Genomic DNA, 18,552 nt, shown 5'->3' on the forward strand with positions numbered 1-18,552 from the left:
GAATGTAAGGGGATGAGGGCTGCAGCTGCAGATGGGTACCTGGGGTCCAGGAGGTAAAGGGCCTGAGACCCAGGAGGGGTGGGCTCAGGAGACTGGCTAACTTGACATCTTTGGAGAGTCCAGGACCCGTGCTCTGTAGTTTTTCAGTCTTGCTGGTGCCTAGGCAGTTGTGAGCTCCACTCTCTGGCTGGCTTTTCAAAGTGGTTCTTGGAAAGTCACCCAGCATTTTGCCCAGGGCACAGAGGACAGGATGGTCTTGTACCTGAGGCTCACACATGGGTAGCACTGGCCCAGGAATCTCTTTGTGTGATTTCTAGACAGTTTGCCTTTGTCTCTTGTTTCTGGGATGGACACAGAGAAACTGTAATGGAGACCATCTGAAGATTGATCTAACCTCACTTTTCAGGTTGGAGATCTAAGACTCCTAGAGGTGAAGGCCAAGTTGGCTGTAAAACTGAAATTTGAATCCAGGTTGCCTGTCTTGGCCCCCAGACCTGTGTCTCACTTAAGAGTCATAAGGAGGGCATGCGATCTGGTCCTCACCCAGCAGTTTAGAAGTGATGGGAGGTGCATGGAATTGACAGCTTTTTCAGGATTATTGAAGGCACAGAAAAATTATTCAAATATAGAGAAAAAGCATATGGACACCAAAGGGGAAAGTGGGGGTGGGATAAATTGGGAGATTGGGATTGACATATACACACTACCTTGTGTAAAACAGACAACTAATGGGAACCTACTGGATAGCACAGGCAACTCTACTCAGTGTGATGACCTAAATGGGAAGGAAATCCAAAACAGAGTGGATGCATGAATACATATAGCTGATTCACTTTGCTGTACAGTGGAAACTTAACACAATATTGTAAAGCAACTAAACCTCAATTAAAAAAAAAACCACTTATGCAAGTGGCTTTTTATGAATTAGAATTTTGACTGTGACACACCTCCTTGAATTTTGCAAACAAGAGAGATAGGCTTGCCCTGGTGGGAGGCATGGTCAGAGTAGGGTCTACATGAGATGTAGGGGAGCTGGAAGCCCAGACACAGTTCAGTTTACTTCAGTTGCTCAGTCATGTCTGACTCTTTGCGACCCCATGGACTGCAGCACGCCAGGCTTCCCTGTCCATCATCAACTCCCAGAGCTTGCTCAAACTCATGTCCATCGAGTTGGTGATGCCATCCAACCATCTCATCCTCTGTCATCCCCTTCTCCTGCCTTCAATCTTTCCCAGCATCAGGGTCTTTTCCAATGAGTCAGTTCTTCATATCAAGTGGCCAAAGTATTGCAGTTTCAGCTTCAGCATCAGTCCTTCCAATGAATATTAAGGATTGATTTCCTTTTGGATGGACTGGTTGGATCTCCTTGCAGTCCAAGGGACTCTCAAGCATCTTCTCCAACACCACAGTTCAAAAGCATCAATTCTTCAGCGCTCAGCTTTCTTTATAGTCCCAACTCTCACATCCATATATGCCTACTGGAAAAACCGTAGCTTTGACTAGACACAACTTTGTTGACAAAGTAATGTCTCTGCTTTTTAATATGCTGTCTAGATTGGTCATAACTTTTCTTCCAAGGAGCAAGCGTCTTTTAATTTCATGGCTGCAGTCACTATCTGCAGTGATTTTGGAGCCCAAAAAAATAAAGTCAGCCACTGTTTCCACTGTTTCTCCATCTATTTGCCATGAAGTGATGGGACCGGATGCCATGATCTTAGTTTTCTGAATGTTGAGCTTTAAGCCAACTTTTTCACTCTCCTCTTTCACTTTCATCAAGAAGCTCCTTAGTTCTTCTTTGCTTTCTGCCATAAGGGTGGTATCATCTGCATATCTGAGGTTATTGATATTTCTCCTGGCAATCTTGATCCCAGCTTGTGCTTCATCCCACCCAGCATTTCTCATGATGTACTCTGCATATAAGTTAAATAAGCAAGGTGACAATATACAGCCTTGACATGCTCCTTTTCCTATTTGGAACCAGTCTGTTGTTCCATGTCCAGTTCTAACTGTTGCTTCCTGACCTGAATACAGATTTCTTAAAAGGCAGATCAGGTGGTCTGGTATTCCCATTTCTTGAAGAATTTTCTACAGTTTATTGTGATCCACAGAGTCATAGGCTTTGGCATAGTCAATAAAGCAAAAATAGATGTTTTTCTGAACTCTCTTGCTTCCTCTTTTTATTCAAATGAAGATGTCATATCTTTTAATAACTTTTTAGCTCATTAGGATTCTGAACTGGAAAGGAAAGCAGCTCAGCTGCTGGTTTAATGGTGGTTCAATATGAGAGAACTTTAATTTTGACCTCAGTGTGGGTAGGGAGGCCTCTGATATCCTAAAGGAAATCAGTCCTGAATATTCATTGGAAGGACTGATGCTGAAGCTGAAACTCCAATACTTTGGCTATGTGATGCAAAGAGCTGACACATTGGAAAAGACCCTGATACTGAGAAAGATTGAGGGCAGGAGGAGAAGGGAGTGACAGAAGATGAGACGGGTGGATGGCATCACCGACTCAATGGACATGAGTTTGAGCAAACTCTGGGAGATAGTGAAGGACAGGGAAGCCTGGTGTGCTGCAGTCCATGGGGTGGCAAAGAGTCAGACATGGCTGAGCGATTAAACAACAGTAAGATCAAAAGACTGGTTGGGTATGCTGTACCCTAAGGGAAAATTGAGCTGAGAACATGAAGGTCAGCACTCATGGCTTTTATTCAAATAAAGATGTCATATCTTTTAATAACTTTTTAGCTTATTAGGATTCTGAACTGGAAAGAAAAGCAGCTGAGCTGCTGAATTAATGGTGGTTCAATATGAGAGAACTTTAATTTTGACCCCCGGGAGGGTAGGGAGGCCTCTGTCATGTTATCTTGTGGGCCTTTGGTGATTCCCAGCAGCTGGAGATGGAACACACAGTATCCAGAGAAGAGAGTGTCACTTTAGCAAGGCATCTGGTGACAAGTTTTCAGGGGTGGGGTGAAGAGGAGGAGATGCTGAGTCCAAGAAAGTATCTAGGGAAGCAAGAATCATTCCCTAACACTACCCCCTTGTTAGTCATGTAAGAATTTTCCTCCTCTCTGGCTCCAACCCCAGAAGGGTGAGAAGAGCAGCTGACAAGTGAGGAAAATGGTGATGGGGAATCTGACTCTGCCCCCACCACAGCAGCTGATTGACTTCCTTCCTAGAACAGGCCCTGGACCTGGTGGGGGAGGGAAGTGGGGCTGGTGGGGGTCAGGAGCCTTACCTGGGAGTGGAAATGGTTGATTATAGCTTGGAATTGGAAATACTAAACTCTGACTCAAACTTCCCCTGGCTTTCAGGGAATGTTTTTTTTCCTCTTAAAAAACAATTTTTTTAAAAAAATTGGTGGAAAATTGCTTTACAATGTCATGTTGGCTTCTGCCACACAGCAATGCTAATCTATCATAAGTATATATATATATATTTATCCTCCTTCTTGAGCATCCCTCCCCCTATTCCTCTCTAATTCAACATGAAGGGCCAGGCTGGGCTCCCTGTCTTATACAGCAACTTCCTGCTAGCTATTTCTTTTGCATATGATAGTGTATGTATGTTAATGATACCTTCTCAGTTCATCCCATCTTCACCTTCCCCTCCTGTGTCCACAAGAAAGGTTATTAAAGATAGGATGTGACTAGCTTGTGGACATGCTTCTGATTGGTTGGTGGTGAAGGAACCCCGGAGTCAACTTCATCAAGCTGCTGGTTCCAATCGTTCTGGGATCTACAAGCTTGAGGGCAGCATACAGTTAACTTTTACCTGGTGGGGATTTCAGTATCTGCAAAATAGCTCAAAGGATATGGCTCAGAATACTATCTATAGCCCTTGAAGAGGAAATAAAAGTCCTTGACTTTGTTTAATGGCTAAACTATGATTATTTTGTCTTGCTTGACTGTTTTCCTTTGCTTCTGCATTTTTCTCACTTCTCTGATGAAATTTATTCTTTGGAACTCAGGGAAGGCCTAGGAAGCTAAAGTTTTCTTACAAGTAAGAGGCAGGCAGAGGACACCGGGGAGGGGCCTGACCCTGGAAGGCCCTATGGGGTCCTGCTCAGTTACAAGGTCTGGGTTTGAACCTTATTCTGAAAGCCCCAGGTGTTGGGTCAGGCAGCTTTTCAGTGTGGCAGGAGGGAGACAAGACTCTGAGTCCATGGACCCCATGTGGGAGGAGGATGGGGTTGCTGTTGTTTGTTTCTTCTTCTTCCTTTTTCATATTTCTCAGTGAAATGTAGACAAGGTCATCAGCTAAAAGTGAACGTGGGGGAGGGTTGTTGGAGGGTTGAAGAGGAAGGGCCACCGGTGAGACTGTCCTCAGGAGAGCAGAGAAGAGACACAGTTCGGGTCTGTGTCTGTTACACCTCCATTGCTGCTGCTGCTAGTCTCTGCCATGTCCGACCCTTTGTGACCCCACAGACTGTAGGCCGCCAGTTTTCTCTGTCCATGGGATTTCCCCAGGCAAGAATGCTAGAATGGGTTGCTATTTCCTTGTCCAGGGGATCTTCCTGACCTGGGGACTGAACCCACATCTCCTGCTTGGCAGCTGGATTCTTTACCACTGAGCCATCTGGGAATCTCACACCTCCACTAAGTACTCACAATTGTTTCCCTGCCCCAAACTCTCCTCTGTCTTGACTGTCACACCTCTCCCCACTCTTGCTCAAGAACTTTCGGTGAGTCCCTATTAAGACAGCGAAGTTGACATTCCACAGCCTAATAAGCCCCACCAGGATCAGGGCCCTGACAGTTTCCCTGCTCTTTGATCTGTTCAAGGGATTGCTCCTCTGAGAAACCAGGGGTGGCACTTTTTCCTGTAAAGAACCAGATAGTAAATATTTTAGGCTTTGCCAGCGGTAGCTCTACACAGTGAGCCCTTAATTCTGCTGTTGTCGTGAGAAATCAGCCAGGGACAGTTCTAAGCAAGTAAAAATCTGTGTGCCCATCTAACTTGATCTGCTTGGAAATTTGAACTTCCTACAATTTTCATGAATCACAAAATATTTTTTATTGTTTTCAACCACAAACAAATGTAAAAATTATTCTCAGCTTGCAGGCCTTGCAACACATAGCAGATTGGATGTGGTCTATGAGCCATCAGTGGCCGAACACTGAGATAAACCACTTCTGTTCCACTCTGACTACCCCGCCCGCCTAAGATCCATCTTATAAGTAGACTCTTCCCTAGTGGCTTAGTGGTAAAGAACCCGCCTGCCAGTGCAGGAGAGGAAGACCCAGGAAATGGCACTCCAGTATTCTTGCCTGGAAAATCCCATGTACTGAGGAGCCTGGTGGGCTACAGTCCATGGGGGTTGCAAAGAGTCAGACATGACTGAACGTGAGTACAAATTGCTTATTGCTTGTCCTATACTTTAGCCTAAATGCTTCCTCCTCCTTTTCCATCAGTGTTCTCAATCTCCTACCCGCCCCATACTGCATGGGTACTCTGCTGGTGTTTGACTTCCTAGAGTACAAATCATCTGAGTTTCTTTTCCTGTTCAACTGGATTTCTCTCTCTTTTTAAAATCTTTTCTATCATATGCTTCCCAAGCAGATTGTCTATTCTGAAGGGCAGAGCTTGCATTTTATGTCTCTGCATGTCTCCTGCAGTCATGCCCTACACCTACTTGGAGCTCAATAAATATTTCAGAAAAAAAAAAAGTGCTTCTTAAACCCTATTCTGCAGGGCTCAAAGGGATTATTTTATGTGCAAAGTTCAGAAATAAAAAAGCCAAACCCCAGCAAAATTGCTTCCTTTTGCATTCTTCATTTTGATGATGTCTCTAAGGTGTGGTTTTCCATATTCTTTATGCTCCTAATATACTCCAAATTACCTTATATTTCTGTTGTACCTAATAGAAAGGAGGTGACATGTAAGGGTACAGGGGCCCCGGTCACCTAGAGTCATATACCAAAACCTGTCTGAGTGATCTCCAAAACAGACTGCGCCAGGCATTTTATTAAAGGCTTTTACCTTGTGCCATAAAGTTAATCCACACTGGAAGGAAGCAACAGGAATTTTGAGTGGGTTGAATGTAAATCAGCCAGTTGGGACAATGGTGATTGGGACTACTGTGGGTGAAACGGCACTATGTCATTCTGATCCAGGCATTATTTGAAGGTCATTGAACATATGTTATTGGAGATACTGTTACACTCAGGGAAGGGAGGAAAGGGAGAAAGTAGCAGAAGATTTTGAATGGTCTAAATTCTGTGCCTGAGGTATTTAAACCTATAACCTTTCCATCCCACCAGCATTGCAGAAACACTCAGTGTCAGTCTGTAAAACCTTCAACTTGAACTCAAATTAGTCTACACACTATTTCTGCAAAGTAGATAGTGACAATATTTGAGGATGTATCTCGCTGTAAAAGCATTGTTATAAAAAATGAGGGCTGACCCAACATTTTCCCTCTTCTCTCAGAGTCATTACCTGAGGTACTTTAGGGCAGTGGTTTACTCTGGATCAGCCATGGGAATTCAGCCTTCAGTGCTGCAGCCAGATCCTGCTCTTGGACTTCAGCTGGGAAAGCCAAAGACCACACACCCAGAAACCCACATGTGGAAACTCTGCCCCTTCTTTCCTCACCAGTCTCTATCTCTGCCTACAAAGTCTAACTTGTTTCTAAGTACCAAAATGTCTTACACAGAGGAACTTACAATGCAGCAAGCAGCAGAAAGCTGGAGATTATACCCATTTATCTCACAAGGCAGGCTTTCTATGAGAGTCTTCAAGATTCGCTTTTTATAGAACTTGATACTCTCTGGGAAGTCATTAACTATGGTAACCAGGTCACTTGTCTAGACTTACAAAGGAGACCTAAAATCTTCTCAAACTTGAAAATTCCTAAGGCAAATGTAAGGTGCTCAATCCTTGAGCTCCAAATTCTTAGGCTCTAAAATCACTGTGGATGGTTACTGCAGCCATGAAATTAAAAGATGCCTGCTCCTTGGAAGGAAAGCTCCTTGGAAGATGTTTCTTAAAAGATGGCTGCTCCTTGGAAGGTGGGGGCTAGACAAACCTAGACAGCATATTAAAAAGCAGAGCCATCTCTTCACTGACAAAGGTCTGTATAGCCAAAGCTATGATTTTTCCTATAGTTATGTATGGATGTGAGAGCTGGTCCGTAAAGAAGGTTGAGCGCCAAAGAACGGATGCTTTCAGCTTGTGGTACTGGAAAAGACTCTGGAAAGTCCCTTGGACTGAAAGGATATCAAACCAGCCAATTCTAAAGGAATATTCATTGAAAGGGCTGATGCTGAAGCTCCAATACTTTGGCCACCTGGTGCGAAGAGTTGACTCATTGGAAAAGACCCTGACGCTGGGAAAGATTAAAGGCAAAAGGAGAAGGGAGTGGCAGAGGATGAGATGGTTAAACAGCATCACCAACTCAATGGACATGAATCTGAGCAAACTCCAGGAGAGAGTGTAGGACAGAGAAGCCTGGCATGCTTCAATCCATAGGATCACAAAGAGTTGGACACAACTTAGTGACTGAACAACAACTGAATATAGTTCTCTGTGCTATATGCTAGAGCTTTGTTGTTTATCTATCCTATGCATACTAGTTTGCACCTGCTAATCCCCAACTTCCAATCTTTCCCTCCCCATTTGTTGCTGCAAATGTCATTACTTCATTTATTTTTATGACTGAGTAGTATTCCATTCTATATATTAATGTTATACCACATCTTCTTTAACCATTTTTCTGTCAATGGACATTTAAGTGGTTTCCATGTCTGGGCGATCGTGAATAATATTACTGTGGACATGGGGATGCATGTATCTTTTTGAATTATAGTTGTCTTCTGGAGTGAGATTTCTGGGTCATATGGTAGCTCTAGCTTTAGTTTTTCTTAATTAATTGATTTTAATTGATGGATAATTACAATATTGGGTTGGTTTCTGCCATACATCAACATGGATCAGCCATAGGGATACATATGTCCCCTCCCTCTTGAGCATCCCCTCCAATCTCCCTATTTTTAGTTTTTTAAGGAATCTCCACACTGTTTTCCATAGTGGTTATATCAATTTACATTCCCACCAACAGTGGATGAGGGTTCCCTTTTCTCTAGACCCTCTTCAGCGTTTATTGTTTGCAGACATTTTAAGAATTACCATCCTGATGAGTGTGAGGTGGCACCTCATTGTAGTTTTGATTTGCATTTCTCTGAGCAATGTTGAGTATCTTTTCATTTGTCTGGCTTAATTTTGGTTTATTTTTATATTATGATTTCACTTTACATTCCTGCTATAACAGAACAGACCATATGTTTTATATATCAGGCACATAGATAAGCACTTAAAAACATAAGAATTAAAAAACTAGTGCAGTCTACACAGTCCATATACAGTGACTGCTGAGGTATCTGGAGCCTCGCTCATGTGCTTGGTTTGATTTCTGCTGGAGTAGAAACAGTAAGCTAGGGAGAGACTCAAAACCTTTGCTCTCCAGCTTTCTGCTCCTGTCCTTATAGGTGATGGGCTTTAAAAGCAGGAGGCAAGGCATCCTTTTCTTTTAGTTGTCAGTTCTAAAGAGTGTCTGAAACACTGGAGTAGCAATGCTCAAATTGGGCGCTAGGAGGATTTCCGGGGAAGCTTTGAAAGAGCACTGCTGCTTGCATCTCACACCAGAGCAATCACAGCAGAATCTCTAAGGTAGGGTCCCTCACCAAGCTCCCAGGTGAGAGAGAAAGACAGATACTGCATGATGTCACTAATATGTGGGATCCAAAAACAAAGTCTAGGAACAGAGAGTAGAATGCTGATTGCCCAGGGGCCAGTGGTGAGAAAGGGGAATGTCTGTCAAGGGGTAGAAACTTCCAGTTAGAAGATGAGTAAGTTTTGAGGATCTAATATACAGCTTGCTGACTATAGGTAATGTTCTGTATTATATACATGAAGTTTTCTGAGAGAGTAGATATTAAGTGTTCTCACCACACACATATACACCGCCCCCCCCCCCACACACACACACAAGGGTAATTATGCAACATGATCAATATGGGTGTTAACTTGATTGTGGTAGATATTCTATAATATATACATGAATCAACACCTCAAATTGTACATTTTAAATTTACACATTTTTAATCAATTATATTTTAATAAAGTTGGGGAAAAAATAAAAGCTCCCAGGTCATTCTAATGTGCAGCGAGGTTTGAGGCACTGCCCTGGAAGAATAAACATGGCTGACGCATATTCTGAAGAGGAGTTCATGGAGTCTCAGCTATAGTGACTGTGTGTGAAAGTCTTAGTTGCTCAGTTATGTCTGACTCTTTGTGACCCCATGGACTGTATCCCGCCAGGTTCCTCTGTCCACGGAATTCTCCAGATAAGAATACTATAGTGGGTTGCCATGCTCTTCTCCAGGGGATCTTCCTGACTCAAGAATCCAACCTGTATCTCCTGCACTGCAGCAGATTCTTGACTGTCTGAACTACCAGGATAGTGACTGTAGTGATGACCAATTTAAGTTTTCTATGACAAGCAAGCTTTGGTCCCAATCAATTTTTTTCTTCACACAAGGAAAGAATGACCCTAGAGTCCCTCCCTGTGGCCTGGAAATAGGACTCTGGGACCTGGAGTTTCTCATCTGATTTCCTACACTCCTTTTATCAGCGGGGCAGGCAGGATTTATGAGGTCTGTAGGCAGTGGGGCCATGGCGCTTTGAGGCTTATTATTTGGGGTGTCAGCGTATTCAAGAGAGAGATGTCACTGGGAGAATCAAAGGTGCTAGGGTTCTAGGTAGTCATTCAATTTGCAGTCAGGAGGCCTGGGTTTGCTTCTCAACTTGGCTACTTACTGTGTGTGATTCTGGACAAGTCACTCAATGGCCTGAGCCTTGAAATTCTTCTTTGCTAAATGGGGATGATGGTACATATCTCACTGGGTTGTTGTGAGGATTAAACAGATAATATTTGTAAAATACTTAGCATAGCAACAGACGCCCAGCAAATACCCAACAAAAGGGTACCTGTTGGTAAAAGGAAAAGCAAGTGCAAGGTTTCTGAACTCTTCCTGGCCAGGCTTGGGGTCCTTGATAGCAGGAATTATTTCACTTGTGTTTCTCTGTCCAGCCCCTACTGTGGGTCCTGTTTGTGTGTCTGGGCTTCCCAAGTGGTGCTAAAGGTAAAGAACCTGCCTGCCTATGCAGCAGACATAAGAGACACGGGTTCAATCCTTGGGTTGGGAAGATCACCGTGGAAGAGGGCATGGCATCCCATTCCAGTATTCTTGCCTGGAGAATCCCACGGACAGAGGAACCTGGCCGGCTAAGGTCCATCAGTTCAGTTCAGTTCAGACGCTCAGTCGTGTCCAACTCTTTGCGACCCCATGAATTGCAGCATGCCAGGCCTCCCTGTCTATCACCAACTCCCAGAGTTCACTCAGACTCACATCCATTGAGTCAGTGATGCCATCCAGCCATCTCATCCTCTGTGGTCCCCTTTTCCTCCTGCCCCCAACCCCTCCCAGCATCAGAGTCTTTGCCAATGAGTCAACTCGTTGCATGAGGTGACCAAAGTACTGGAGTTTCAGCTTTAGCATCAATCCTTCCAAAGAAATCCCAGGACTCATCTCCTTTAGGATGGACTGGTTGGATCTCCTTGCAGTCCAAGGGACTCTCAAGAGTCTTCTCCGATACCATAGTTCAAAAGCATCAATTCTTCAGTGCTCAGCTTTCTTCACAGTCCAACTCTCACATCCATACACCACCACTGGAAAAACCATAGCCTTGACTAGACGGACCTTTGTTGGCAAAGTAATGTCTCTGCTTTTGAATATGCTATCTAGGTTGGTCATAACTTTTCTTCCAAGGAGTAAGCGTCTTTTAATTTCATGACTGCAATCACCAACCGCAGTGATTTTGGAGCCCCCAAAAATAAAGTCTGACACTGTTTCCACTGTTTCCCCATCTATTTCCCATGAAGTGATGGGACCAGATGCCATGATCTTTGTTTTCTGAATGTTGAGCTTTAAGCCAACTTTTTCACTCTCCACTTTCACTTTGATCAAGAGGCTTTTGAGTTCCTCTTCACTTTCTGCCATAGGGTGGTGTCATCTGCATATCTGAGGTTACTGATATTTCTCCTGGCAATCTTGATTCCAGCTTGTGCTTCTTCCAGCCCAGCGTTTCTCATGATGTACTCTGCATATAAGTTAAATAAGCTGAGTGACAATATACAGCCTTGCTAAGGTCCATAGTGTTGCAAAAAGTCAGATACGACTGAAGTGACTAAGGAAATAAGCAAGCAAGCAATCGTGTGCAGAACTGAAAGGAGTGAGTTGCAATTCTCTGCCTGCGGTGAGGCTGGGGATGAAATGAGAAGTAAGGCTCTTCAGGAAGATTCCCCTGAGCAGAGACCTGTTTCTAGCCTAGCCTAGTCATCTTAAACCTTAGTATGTGTCTGAATCACCAGCAGCGCTGTTATAACAGTTGTCTGGGTCCCGTCCCAGACTTGCTGAGTCAGTGGGTCTGATGGGTATCCTTTGAGATACCCGCCCAATGATCCCTCCTCCTGGTGTTCATGCCTCTGTGTGATCCCTTCCCCTTGAGTGTGGACTGGGTTTAGGGACTCACTTCTAATGAACAGAATATAGCAATGGTGGTCTAATATCATTTCTGTGATTAAGAGACTGTGGTTTCCATGATGCTCTACTTGTTGTGAACTGCCCAGTAGAGAGGACCCAAGTGGCAGGAAACTGACATCTCTAATAGCTAGGAAGGACAAGAAGTTGGCTACCAGCTGTGTGAGTGAGCTTGGAAACACATCCTCCCCACTCCAGCCTTGGAATGACTGCAGCCCTGGTCAGCATCTTCACTGCAGCCTATGAGAGACTCTGAGGCAGAGGCACCTGTCTAAGCCACACCCAGGTTTCTGACCCCACAGCTATGGTGAGATAATAAATATTAGCTGTATTAAGCCACCAAAATTTGGGGTAATTTGTACATAGCAATAGGTAACTAACATAGTAGCTCTGGAGTGAAGCCCCAAAATTACATTTTTATCAAGCTCCCAGATGATGTTGATGCTGCTGACCTGGGAATCACATCTGGAAACCACTGGCTTATTATCCTAGGACTATTCTGGCTTTGACTTCTCAATTCCTGAAATTTTTAGGTGGAATGAAGCATCATTTGAATGGATTTTCTTAGAGGACAGTGCAGAATAATAGCATCCTGCTCTCTCTGCCTTGCTTCATCCTCTCTACCAGTTGCATCCACCTGCTCAAGAGGTGCTTTCTCGGACCAGACTTCCCTGGTTATTGAATTCAAGCCCAGGACCAACTAGAGTGCTTGATATGTGCTTGGGCCTGTAATTTTATTTCAGTAGATTTAAAAAATTTCCCCATTCAATATCTCGTATTACTCTTTAGGAAATCAAGTGGGACAGCTGATATTATTCCCATTCTAGAGGTAAGAAAATGTAGTCATCAAGAGGTAAAGTGAATTGCTTAAGTACATTAGGAGATAGAATCAGAGCTAGGATTAAAAATCGTGTCTCCTGAGTCCATGAAATCACTCTTTTCTAACTGTACACTTCACTCAACAGCTATCTTTTGGCTCTTGTATTCAATGGCTATTTGCTATGATGGCATAAGCTAATGGCTGTATTATGACCTCTAATCAAAGATCAGTGGTTGCAAGGAACAGAAACTCCTTCAGTTTAGTTCAGTTCAGTTCAGTCACTCAGTCATGTCTGACTCTTTGTGACCCCATGAATCGCAGCATGCCAGGCCTCCCTGTCCATCACCAACTCCGGAGTTCACTCAGACTCACGTCCATCGAGTCAGTGATGCCATCCAGCCATCTCATTCTCTGTCGTCCCCTTCTCCTCCTGCCCCCAATCCGTCCCAGCATCAGAGTCTTTTCCAATGAGTCAACTCTTTGCATGAAGTGGCCAAAGTACTCAAGTTTCAGCTTTAGCATCATTCCTTCCAAAGAAATCCCAGGACTCATCTCCTTTAGGATGGACTGGTTGGATCTCCTTGCAGTCCAAGGGACTCTCAAGAGTCTTCTCCAACACTACAGTTCAAAAGCATCAATTCTTCAGTGCTCAGCCTTCTTCACAGTCCAACTCCCACATACATACATGACTACTGGAAAAACCATAGCCTTGACAAGACGGACTTTTGTTGGCAAAGTAATGTCTCTGCTTTTGAATATGCTATCTAGGTTGGTCATAACTTTCCTTCCAAGGAGTAAGCGTCTTTTAATTTCATGGCTGCAATCACCATCTGCAATGATTTTGGAGCCCCAAAAAATAAAGTCTGACACTGTTTCCACTGTTTCCCCATCTATAAAACCATGATCTTAGTTTTCTGAATGTTGAGCTTTAAGCCAACTTTTTCATTCTCCTCTTTCACTTTCATCAAGAGGCTTTTAGTTCCTCTTCACTTTCTGCCATAAGGGTGGTGTCATCTGCATATCTGAGGATATTGATACTTCAGTTAAGTATTATGGAAAATTACTATAAGTTAGAAAGGCGATCTTCTCTTGATCTGTAATTTTAAAGGATGTATATTTGGAAACATGGGCACTGAAACCAGAAGTGGTAGCATGAGACAAATTACTTAACTTACATAGATTCCAGGTTCATCTGGAATAAAGTACCTATTGCAACTGTGGTTGCTGTGATAGCATTACAAGGACCATGGGGATGGGCTTGCTTCTTCCTATAGTATTTTTAAATTTTTATTATTTGTTTACTTCGCTGCACTGGATCTTCATTGAGACATGAGGGATCTTTAGTTGTGATATGTAGGATCTAGTTCCCTGACCAGTGATTGAATCTGGGCCCCCTGCACTGGGAGTTTGGAGTCTTAGCCTCTGGGCCACCATCGAAGTCCCTCCAGTAGTATTTTTAAACCAACAAAAAAAACCCTCTGGGATTTCTAATTTTTCAAAGCTCAGTCAGAGACCAAGTGAGTTTCTTCTGCCCTAAGAGAATCTCTTATCTCTTGTTGCCTCAGAAGTTTATATAGTCAAAATCAGCTCCAGATTCTGATGGGTGCTGACCACACAGGTTGAGCTCATAGCCTCACTAAGTCATTTACAAAGTTGCAGCATTTGTGGGAAGGAGGAGAAACTTAAAACTGGGAATGACCACATTTGGGAGGATTTCAATGTTTCAGAGAACCAAGAGAGAGCTTACAGATACTATGGAGCTTCTCGTGCACACAAAGCCCACATTTCTTTGTATCTTGGGCTCTGCAAATGTCTTGGCTTCCACCAAGCAGATATCCCCCTTTCCATGAGACTGGGAAGATAGAGTGGACATATGGAGGCAGATGCTTCCGTTCTGGTCAAGCTTACCACATGCTTATCATGGGAGAGGCAGTGTGGTCCTGGAGCCGACAGATGTAACGGGAAGCTTCCTGTGTTCTCAGCTTTCTTTCTGACATGGCTGAGGCTCCCTCAGAGGATGAGTTCTGCTGTGTGGTTCTGAAAGTTGCTCCTAAAATCTCAGCCTTGAGCCTGCCTTCCAGGTATATCTTCCAGCTACCTAATAACACTTAACCAATTTCTTTCTGCTTAAAGAGAGAGAGAATTCTGGAGAATTCTGGAGAGAATTCTGGAGAGAATTCTGGAGAGAATTCTGGAGAGAATTCTGTCCTCTGCAAATGAACCTGGATACAGAGGGGTAATAAACTCATTATCAGTTTTTCTAGCCACTGTAGAATGGTTCATAACAACCATAAGAGGAAGACATATAAACTCTGCTTGAATCTCTCTAGGGACAAGTTTCTTAGGGATCTCATTACATTTTGAAGAAATTCCCATTATTAAAAAAAATTTTTTTTTGTAGTTTTCTGAAATCGATTTGTTACTTGAGGTCATTGATTTAGTTTCCTTTTAGTGAATTGGTTTGGTTTCCTATTAGTTTCTTGGAGAAGAAAAAGTCCTACCCAAGCTAAAACCCCAAATTCTTCTCTCTCTGTAAGATGGTTCCCAGTTTTCTTACCACTGTCTACAACTAGCTGAGAGAAAAAGAGAAGAAAGGAGGGGAGAGGATGGGCCTCAGATAGTCTTAGAGGGTAGGTTGAAGTATTTGAATGTGGCAGAATATGATGATATAAACCTTTATGTGGAAAAGAAAAGCAAAAAACAGAGGTTGGATGAGTATACGCAAATAAAAACTCTTGTATTTCATGAGTGCTGGTACCAGCTCATGTTTATTTTGTTAGCCTCACTGGAATATTTTATTTTTGCAGTAATTTATCTTTCATCTATTTAGTCCATCTTTCTGTTGATTCTGGGTCATCTACTTGATAGAATAAATTTTATTGTTTTGCCCAAAGCATACTTATCCACATTGAAAAGAAACCTGAAAGGGGAATAGAAATTAAAAACAATGTAAAATTGGAGAGGATTAAGTAACATTTCCCTGGTTATTTTTATTTCTCAAACTACTTTTCAAAAAATAGTTTTTTTTATATGCTTATCATCTGTCTTCCTTCACCAGAATGTACACTCCAAGAGAGCAAAGACTGTTTTGATCCTTGCTGTATCTTTGGAGTCTTGTCCAGGGCATTAATGGAGTAGATTCTCAAAAATTTAATGAATAAATGAATGTTTGCAGACATAAGGACAGAAAGAAAAGGGAGAGGGGGTGGATCAGAAGAAACCATTAGCTTCCTACTGTGGCATAACAAATTATCACAAATGTAGTCACTTAAAACAATGCATATATTTTTTTTATCTCACCGTGTCCATGGGTGGAATCTGAAGGGCAATGCTTGACTGGGTCCTCTGCTCAGGGTCTTACCAGACTGCAGTTAATATGCTGATTGGGCTGCATTCTCATCTGGAGGCCCATCAGAAAAATATCCACTTTTGAGCTACTCAGGTTATTGGCAGATCCCTGGGACTTACTGGTTACTGGCTGGAGATTGCTGTCAGGTTTGAGAGGCTGCCCTGCAGGCCCCCGCCATGTGGTTCTCCCACAGTTCAAAACACAACATGGCTGTTTGCTTCTTCAAGGCCAGCAAAGAATGTCACTTTCCAGTCTGCTGACACAGGGTCTCATGTAATATAATACCACCATGGGAATGACATCACCTCTGTCATGTTCTATTGGCTAGAAGCATGTCTAGCTTTGCCCACACTCAAAGGGAGTGGATTATACCAAGATGTTCATTCATTAAGAATCATCTTGTTGTTGTTCAGTCACTCAGTCATGTCCAACTCTTTGCAACCCCATGGACTGCAGCATGCCAGACTTCCCTGTTCTCCACTGTCTCCCAGAGTTTTCTCAAACTCATGTTCATTGAGTCAATGATGCCATCCAACCATCTCATTCTCTGTCATCCCCTTCTCTCTTACCCTCAGTCTTTCCCAGCATCAGGGCCTTTTCCAATGAGTCAGTTCCCATCAGGTGGCCAAAGTATTGGAACTTCAGCTTCAGCATCTGTCCTTCCAATGAATATTCAGGATTGATTTCTTTAGGATTGACTGGGTTTAATCTCCTTGCTGTCCAAGGGATTCTCAAGAGTTTCCAGCACCATAGTTTGAAAGCATCAATTTTTTGGTGCTCAGCCTTCTTTATGATCCAACTGTCACATCCATGCATGACTACTGGAAAAAGCACAGCTTTATCAGCAAAGTGATGTCTCTGCTTTTTAATATGCTGTCTAGGTTTGTCATAGCTTTTCTTCTAGGGAGCAAGCATCTTTCTTAGGGTATGTACATCACAGGAGCCTAGAAACAGCCAAAGAAAGAGAAAGTTGGGTTTTGTTTTTAAAACATTTCATCTTCTTGTGAAATTCACCGTCCATTTCACAATCAGAATATAAGAGATTCAGCTTAGGTGGCCCCAGCTTTATGTATTTTAGAAACTTTCAGGGTCTGGAACTTTTGGATTGGTTAATGATTCACACTATTTGGAGTTCTTCCCTAGATTTTAGTTTCTCTTTTGAGAAGAGAAAATTACAAGACAAAAATTTAGACTAAATCTGGATCTATGTCTACTTAGGAAATAGAAGTTTCTTTGTGAACAAGAGGGGTAAAATTCCAAGCTAAGGGTTTAGGGTACCTGGCAATATCTTTCAAATATTTAATAGGTGGTGTCCCTTGGACTGCAAGGAGATTGAACCAGTCAATTCTAAAGGAACTCAGTCCTGAATATTCATTGGAAGGACTGATGATGAAGCTGAAACTCCAATACTTTGGCCACCTGATGCAAAGAACTGACTCATTTGAACACACCCTGATGCTGGGAAAGATTGAAGGCAGGAGGAGAAGAGGATGACAGAGGATGAGATGGTTGGATGGCATCACCAGCTCGATAGATGTGAGTTTGAGCAAGCTTTTGGAGTTGGTGATGGACAGAGAAGCCTGGTGTGCTGTAGTCCATGGGGTTACAAAGAGTCGGACACAACTGAATGACTGAACTGAACTGAAATGCACAGTTGTGGGAGTGGACTTTTCCCTCAGAGTGGCACTATTTAGTAACAAATGAGTCTGGGCAGGTAAGTTCCTTAATGCAGCTCTGCAAAAAGACATCCTTTTTTAAAAAATATTTTCTCTCTTTTTTAAAAAAAGAGAGACGGTTTTCTACTCTCTGCTCATATATTTTGAGTATTGAGTAACTCACTGCCTCACAGAGCATCTTGTTGCATTTTTGGTGTAATTTATCAGGTAAATGGGTCCTCATTTAAGCCTAACCATGCTTACCCAGATTTGACCATGTGTGAGAAAGTCTGGATGATTAGTAGGTGGATGTCACCTGTGAAAGAGAAAATGAGGTTCCTGTAGGGAAAGCTTATCCCTAGGGAAGAGGCAGTGAGGCTGACAAGGGTGCCAATGACAGCACCTCGGTTCATTCATTCCTTCTTTTGTTCAGTGAGAATACTCACCATGTGCCAATGTCTCAATCAACAACAGACACAACCACCCAGTTTCCAGTCCTCTCAGCTCACAGCTCTTTCAACTCCAGTCTGGAAAATACAGGAGAAAAACTCTGATTGAATGTATTTGGCTCAGGTACCTGCATGTGGTACAGTCAACCACCCCCTGAATGCTGTAAAGTAGCACAGACTGGTCACTGGCCTTTCCCCCTTGTGGAACCTTGAGTCGGGGGGTGGTTTGGGTGCTTCCCAGGTGGCGCTATGGTAAAGAACCTGCCTGCCAATGCAAGAGACATATGAGATGTGAGTTCGATCCCTGGGTATGGATGATCCCCTGGAGGAGTATATGGTAACCCACTCCAGGATTCTTGCCTGGGAAATCCCATGGACAGAGGAGCCTGGCAGGCTACCGTCCATGGGGTCACACAGAGTTGGACACTAATGAGGTGACTTAGCATGCGTGGGCCCAGCATTGTGGTGTGTCAGCTGGAAGTGAGAATGCACCGTGATTCATTGTTTTGCCTGAGAGCTCAAAGAGCTAGACTGACAATGAGAACAGAGGAGGTGAAAATGGCACCACATGGTATCAGAAGGGTCGGTATTAATCAAATCTGGGGAGACAACTTGGTGGTCTTTCTGAAACAGTTGGGGATGTTTGCAATGGACCAGAACCTTGAGATTTGCA

This window comes from Bos javanicus, chromosome 11 (genome assembly GCF_032452875.1).
Source record: "Bos javanicus breed banteng chromosome 11, ARS-OSU_banteng_1.0, whole genome shotgun sequence".
In the NCBI taxonomy this organism is placed as follows: Eukaryota; Metazoa; Chordata; class Mammalia; order Artiodactyla; family Bovidae; genus Bos; species Bos javanicus.